Genomic DNA, 7,535 nt, shown 5'->3' with positions numbered 1-7,535 from the left:
ATATATATAACCGAACAAGGTTGTAACATCACACTGGTCGAACCGCACCGTCACCGTGCGCCGACATGTTACTCAAGCGTCGCTCCTCAGTTAGGAACATTTATCAGGTGGCTGTCTCAGACAACACAAATGAATTACAAACTTCGATGTGTCAGATCAGATCCCTTGTTGACCGGTAGTCACAATAGCGATGACTGTGACTCCATGAAAGTGGAAAGTGTCTCATGGCTTGGTTGTACCTAGACGTTAAAGAAGCGTGCTCGAGCCCCGTCAAGATACCCGAAGACCTTAAATATGGGTATGTGTCCACCGGCGACATTCTGGTTATCAGTACCATCGTGAGTCTCTGTCACTGATAACAAAACAATCATAAGACCACACCGACAGTCAGGATGGTGATCAGGAAAACTGGACAGGCTTTCAACCATGTCCACCAGCCTGGTCTTGAGACACAGAACCATACAGAAGAAACATTTCGGTAGGAGTACAACAGAAGTACCGTTTTTAGGTGTGATGATCCACCACAGATGTAACGAAATTGTCCTCTAATGCGCAGGACTATAGGCCTTCAGGTAGTCAGCGTATAATAAAGTCTGGTGGGAGTGAATTCATTCTTATGTGATTTTTCACATTATAACTTAGAAGTTACTCAGCCTGCATTGGGTAGCAGTGGTCAACAGACAGTTCAGTTTAACGACATCTGGAATTTTTCGATAAAAAAGCCCAGTCCACAAATGGACCGGGCCTCATCCATACCACAGTAACTCGTGTCGCCTGACTATTGACGGGACCAATCGATAACGAGACTATGATACCCACCTTTGAAAAGTACTTCCCTCCTCGCAAAAATAACCGCCGTCGATAAGCTGATGGGCTTAATAAACATTAGTACAGATTTCCCATCTGTCGTCGGAGGTCAATTGAATTCAAGGCGGGTATGTGACCAAGACATCCGCTTTTTTGAGTCTCACGAAGTCCCCTGTCATATTTTTTATGACTGGTATAGGCAAACAGCTGACAATTACTCGTTTCATTTGTAGAGTTTACTAGCTGGTAAAAAGCCCTACTAATCATCATCTTGACGTCCATTTGCGAATACTGATGAGAACTTTAGTTTGCCTTTCGTATATCGCATTCTGTTCCATCGAAAAAAGCTTACTCGGGAAAAACAAATTGCACAGAATCGGAATTTTCAAAATTTTATGATTTGCTCGTTCAACGGTTTCTTTCCGGGTAAAGGTATGCACTCATCAAGTCAAGTTGACGTAAAGTCTTTTGTTTCCATTTATGGAGCTCATGCATTCTGTATTCTGCGAGTGGTGCAAGTAGCAAACCTGTCGGTCTTACTCGGCCTCAGCAACGCGATCTCGGGTTATTTAGACACTGGTTTATTCAAGCATTAACTAGACGAGTCACACCTACAAGGGGATTAACTAAGAAGTCGCAAAGTTGTGATATTCTCCAAGCAGCCATACAGTGAAGTGAGGATAGTATGTAAAATAACATATCTCTGTGTATACGCAATACAATACTCATGAATTTTCTTAAGAACATCATAAACGAGAGATTCAGCTGGGTTCCATTTGAGTGTTCCGTCTAAAACAACTTAATATACGAATGAGTGTATTTGTCGATACATTCTCCTTTCTCTTTTACAGTTTGTCACAAGATATTGGTTTCAGTCGAAATTTTGGCGGATTCTCACTCATATGTTAGGAAAATTGGTCATACACCGCTAAGCGAACCAATTAATCCTCTTGACAAAATCATTCCAAAACTTCAAGCCGTATAAATCTTCCTCAAGTGGTATTAAATCGCTACATCTCCAAGCGAACGGTGAAGATTGCGAGGGGCATTGCTAAATAGAAGGGCTAGTGCACATCAAGTATTGAAATATCAACAATCGCTTAGCTTAATGGCTTTGTGAGACTACTATTACGTATAGGTATCTCACCTTGCGTGTCACTACGAGGCGGCCGCCTGCTCATAGAAAGGTTACTTAGAAAGTTCGATTTGCGGGTTCCAGTGCATGCACTTGCGAAAAACAGCAAAGCAGAAGAAGGAATATTCATTGTATTAGGGATGTGAAGTCCAATTTGTATGATGAAGTTGAAGTTTCACAGGAATAATACGATTCCTATCTACTCCCATGAAAGTTATTCAGAATGCAAACACGATATCAGAAAGCTTTTTCAGTGATGCTCTCTCACAATATGGTCTTGCTGGTTCCACAATCGGAGAGACAGTTCGTGTATTTTACCACTTTTAGTTCAGTTCTCGCGATGCGAACCATTCAACCGACAATGTATTAGATTAGCCAAATTGATATTCATAATCCTAAGTTATGTGTATATCATCTGAATCCGTAATTCTTAGAGCTAATGAACCCATTGTCGTTTGTGGCCGTTGGATCACAGATTATTTTCGACAGTTGATTATCGCAGTTACTGGGGAAAACCCCACCTCACCTACACTTTGAAAGGCCTGGATTAGAAAATCAGCTTTATTGCAAAATTATATAATGGCTGAACAGAAAACGATCAAACCCACAAAGCGACCACTGCACAAGGAAGCCACAGTTCAATCTCAGACCTTGTCCCAGACAAAGTTAAACGCAATATACTCATCCTAAATGGGTCAACGAACAGTCATCAATTGGAATTTTGTGGTACCCCCATCGTTCGTTCAGTCGGTCGATCTATAATAAGACGAGTTCCTTACTTTGAGGTTTACTTGCTTGCCTGCTTACTTTACTTACTTATCTCATGATATGGTCAAAAACAAATCCAGAATCAAACAGGGTTCTTGAAATTTTTGCTCTCTAGAAATTGTCGGGCTATACATTAGCTTAAGAGAAAGCAATCATCAGTAAGCGAATCCCACGAAAAACTCAGCTGTTTGGGACAGCTGGAAATTTCATGATTTGGACGGACAACTAACAGAGCTTGCTCTTCAGTTTACGACAGATTTTGATTGCATTGTATATTGGGCCAATAAAAATTCACTTTATTTTCCCCTTATGTCCTCTAACTGTGTGACATGCGTGACGATGGCTAGCAACGGATGTCTTCACGTTGCTTCGATTGCTCTGTCCAACTACACTGAGATACGTGTAGTTTTTGTTCAAAGACAAAAACTTCCTTGGAGGAGCCGTAAGTATAGTCACTGTTCAACCATTTCACAGGTTGAACGAATAATGTGGGTCGCACTCCACCACAAATGACAAGTCCTTTTCGTGTCTTGGTTTGTATCGAATAAGCGAAACTCAGTTCGTTTTACTCCGGAAAAAATAGCGCGTTCATAGTGTGGAATACTGGCATTTTCAATACTATTTATTTCTTTTAGATATGTCAAAATAGAGCCTAATCATTAGGCAAGTTGATTCGGTCAGTGGATTGCATGAACGAAGAGCACGTGATCCAAGAATATATTTAACTCCAGGCCAGGAGTCAAAGTGTCAAGTGTGACAATACTGTCTGATTGCAAACTGTTTTCCGTCGTAGTTGGAGCCACATGATTGTCAAGTGACCGTGATTACAAACTTTACAGACAATTTATGCAGAATTGTCCCGGAGTACCTTTACGTTCAAAAAGATCAGGCACTTTTACGACTGACAAACAAACCGAATACGATTGAATCAGCATGTACGCTTATGCAGTCCTGACGGAGTGTAAGTAATCATGCTTCGATCATGTTTTCCAGCAAATTCACTTTATCCGCCTCTAAGTTTTTTTTACTTGCTGAGTCATGAAACATAATAAAATGGATCATAGAAGCGCAATGGCTTCTTGCCAATCTTCGCTTGAAAATATCACAGTGGCCAAAAAGTCCTTTTTGTCAGCAGTATGACCTGGGGCCCGAAGACAGGGTTAAATTGAATGTTATATTAGTAAACTGAGAATCATCCGAGAAGTGAGATACACTCTGTAAAACCACGAAGGACGTGTGCTTTTTGATACCGTGAATTGTTGCTTCAAAACCGAACTCGCAACTGTGCATGATTTGCTACATCCAAGTGGAAGGGAATGTAATCCACATCAGAAAAGCAGCCAAGCTTGGGAAGATACAAACTGCAAGTTATATTTGTCAATGTGAACCTAAGACTTCACTTGTTTAGGCACTTTGGAAATGTATAATGTTGTAAAGGGCATAATTTCTGGATGAAAAGCAGTCCTTTACGTGTATCTTTGTGAAAGGAGTATACAAAATTTTGAGTCTGGATCAGTCTACTTAGAGAGTAACATTCACTAACACCAATTTGAAAAGTGGTTGTCTTCCTACAACTTCTTAACAAACACCATTTGTTCACAATAATCAATTTATTATATCTTTCCTCCAAGCGGAATAGCTTCACTTTGATAGGCTCTGTTCATTCGTGAAAAAGGACTTTCCCTGCAGTGCCTCCAGGAATAGTAAACTATTCTACCCCGGAATAACTATTTCCACACGCTTAAGAGCTTACTTAGGATCCTGCATCTAGGAAATGAAAAAAATGCCCACACGCCTGGATACACTTTCAGTAATTCAGATTGGTGGTTTTTCGACGTCACTCAATAAATACTGACTGAACAGCACGGTTAAATGATTAATAATAGCCGATCTAGTTATCAGACCATGAAATCTTCTAACAGTTAGCAGAGCCACCCATTCAATATGTTCTCTATTTCGCTATCATTGTTGAAATGATTTGTTTTGCCGGCACAAATCTGGGAAACAAACTGAAAATCCATAATTGCATAATAGTTTGTGGAACTGCTGCATTTCGGAATGACGCGATCTAGTTTGGAAGCCTTTGCCCGTTCTAAAAAACTGAAAGTTTTTGAATTCTTTCAATCTATAGAGAATTTGAACCCCTGGAGCCAACTATTTTTCACGCATAACTAGCAGCAGAAGACTTCGACTGTATGGTGCACTTAGTTTCTAGTTCAAGTTGACGCACTTTGTCACATTACCTCTTATATTACCAAATGTCTGCTGGCAAACACCCCCGTTGCCGTTATGAACAGCAAAATAGTTTGAGTTCTTGGTTAGTTGTTAGTTGTTAGTTAAATGTGTCGTTTTCCCACTTTACTAAGCTTTGATTCGTAACGACAACTTTTCCTGTTCTTCTCGTTGCTGAATAAATATTTCCCTATACATGTTGGTGAAGTGTGGATTAAGATGCGAGAGAAACAGCAACAGAGTTTGAGTTTCTCCAACTGATGGGCTAACTACAGCACTGCACCCCGTGACAAGGAACTACGCAGTGGGGGAATAGATCTTTGTGACACAGCTTGATGTTAAACTATCTAAACGGAGGCACATGCTGTGTGTACGTAATTACTTAAACGGAAGCTTAACACATCCACAGCTTATTTCCACGTTGCAAGTCCAATGACCCAGCTGACTGATTTTACTTTTACGTTTTACTCTCCATAAAAAAGCGTAGTGAATAAAGTGCCCTGACATTTTAGCGTGCGTAATGTTGCAGCAGGAGTGGACGAACCGAAACTAGAAATGTAAGACAATCATCATACAAGACGGATAACCTTTAGTAGTGAGATACGGAGCGTACAAAAGTTGCTTGAACGAAACTACTATTAGCTAACTGAGATCCGCAACTGGAGATAGTCTGACAAACGGGATAAGGGGATTGTCACTTAAAATGGCATGGAATGTGCTGCAAGTTTGCTAAAACAACTGCTTGCGCCGGACGCCTTTGAAGGAGAGAAACGGCCGCCTGGCCATCTACCAATTAATGGTGTTTCATTAGTTGAAGCTAGTCCACTTGAGAATTGATGTGGTGTAAGTTACATAGCAAGGCTATTTTTTTCAGATATGTGGAGTGATTTCAGCAACGTAGTACTAAATGATCATATGTAGTTGTAAAGTCACACACGCTGGGGATACGTGCTTAAAAGAGGACCGGTTGGATTATCGACAGTTAGGTTACATAAAGCGGTTGTTTGTCATTCAGTATCGGGGCGCAGCGACAGCTCGATTAAGGCATCGATTTACTCAACTCGCAGTTGAGGGAAAATTCGAACCAGGATGATCGATCGAGTGACAATTCCCTTCTTAAAAACACCAAGAACAAGGACAGTAAGAAAACGACAAAACCTCCTCATAAAATACCCTGACTGTTAAACACATCCTGTTCTTGTAAATCAGCCTTCTTGCTACCAAACTTCAAGTAGGTGAACGGGAAATGCTTTTCAGCTACGGAGTAACATCCAGGCACATAGTCACCTCCGGTGCCTTTAAGTTTTTTCAACAGGACGGAATGAGCGGAGTTTCGCTCATCAAAGACAAATAAAGGAACTACGAGTAATACCCAGCTTCTGGATGAGCGCAGCTCACATCCTTTTCAGACGGTTTCACAGTACAAGGGTATGGTTCTTGATGACTTCTCCAGGTTTCTCCGTTCGAAAAGGTGGAAGTTCTAAACCACAGCAAGGCAGGACGAATCACTAGAAAGATTTTTGGTGAATCGATTTTCCGATGCCTTCATACTTGGATAAACCAATGACATAATGGCTGAAGCGGCCCAAAACACAGCGTTGGCACAACTAGATGCATCCTTTTGGACTTAGTACGGAATATGCAACCTAAAATCCTCGGATTACGGATAAGTAGATTGTTTAATAGTCGTTTCTCCTTCAAGAATTCATGCAGCATTTGTTTGTTACGTTGTCCAATTTGGTATCTGGATTGGATTAACACAGATCGCCAAGTTAGCTTGCGAAACTGCAGAGACTGGGTGAAGTGTAATCCTGATGGACTGATCCACGATGTTCAACTTTCACCTACATCCAGCGACCCATTGCAACCAGTGTGACATCCAGTGTCACACCACATCTCACACAGCAGACACCGACAGCAAGATTTCATCTGACTGGTCAACTACCAATGAATTAGGACGGGCATCGCTTAAGATCTGGCTGATTCGTGCAAACACTGATGTGTGAAATGATGTCAAAACTGTCAATCACGTTTTCGACTCGTGTTACTCTGGTCTTTAAGGTTAACCGCAATAAAGCACGAGCAGCATCATGAGAGGACTAGCTTCATAAATATCCATGAAATTATGAATGTACCATCGTTAGATTCTACACACACAGAATCCCTATGGTGCACACGGGAACCCACTGGTATTACCATACTTGCGGATGAAGCCTAGATTAGATTTGAAAGAATGCAATTCAACATACACAATCAGTTTGGTGCCATGAAGTGTCACGATACACATGTGATTTTAGCGCGTGGTACAACGCTATACAGAGCGGTTGTAATACAATTGAAAGAAGGCATACTGGGTGGTAAGTTCTCAATCCGAAATTTCTGGAATCCAACTTGTTTCAGTGCGCTGGACGAAGAAGTCGATCGAAGGGCCAGCTTACAGGTGGAAAATTTTATTGATCTATTACAGAATAATCCACCTGGAATATAACTTTCCCCGTTAACTAAAAGATAACTTTAAAGTTGTTCGCATCTTTTCTTGCGTGATGACCATTTTCGTCTCACAAATATATATATATATATATATATATATATA

At 40.9% G+C, this 7,535-nt stretch overlaps 1 protein-coding gene across 1 annotated transcript in view; it reads left to right on the top strand.

The window, feature by feature from the left end:
• The window catches only part of T265_07540 (hypothetical protein), a gene marked incomplete at both ends in the record, with an annotated part of 101,374 nt that overhangs the window by 63,592 nt on the left and 30,247 nt on the right, over positions 1–7,535 (top strand). The gene's annotated exons all lie outside the window — the stretch shown is intronic.

Source organism: Opisthorchis viverrini, assembly GCF_000715545.1.
Source record: "Opisthorchis viverrini unplaced genomic scaffold opera_v5_172, whole genome shotgun sequence".
NCBI lineage: Eukaryota > Metazoa > Platyhelminthes > Trematoda > Opisthorchiida > Opisthorchiidae > Opisthorchis > Opisthorchis viverrini.
Note: the sequence above shows the minus strand (reverse complement) of the source record. Positions and strands in the feature narration are given on the sequence as shown.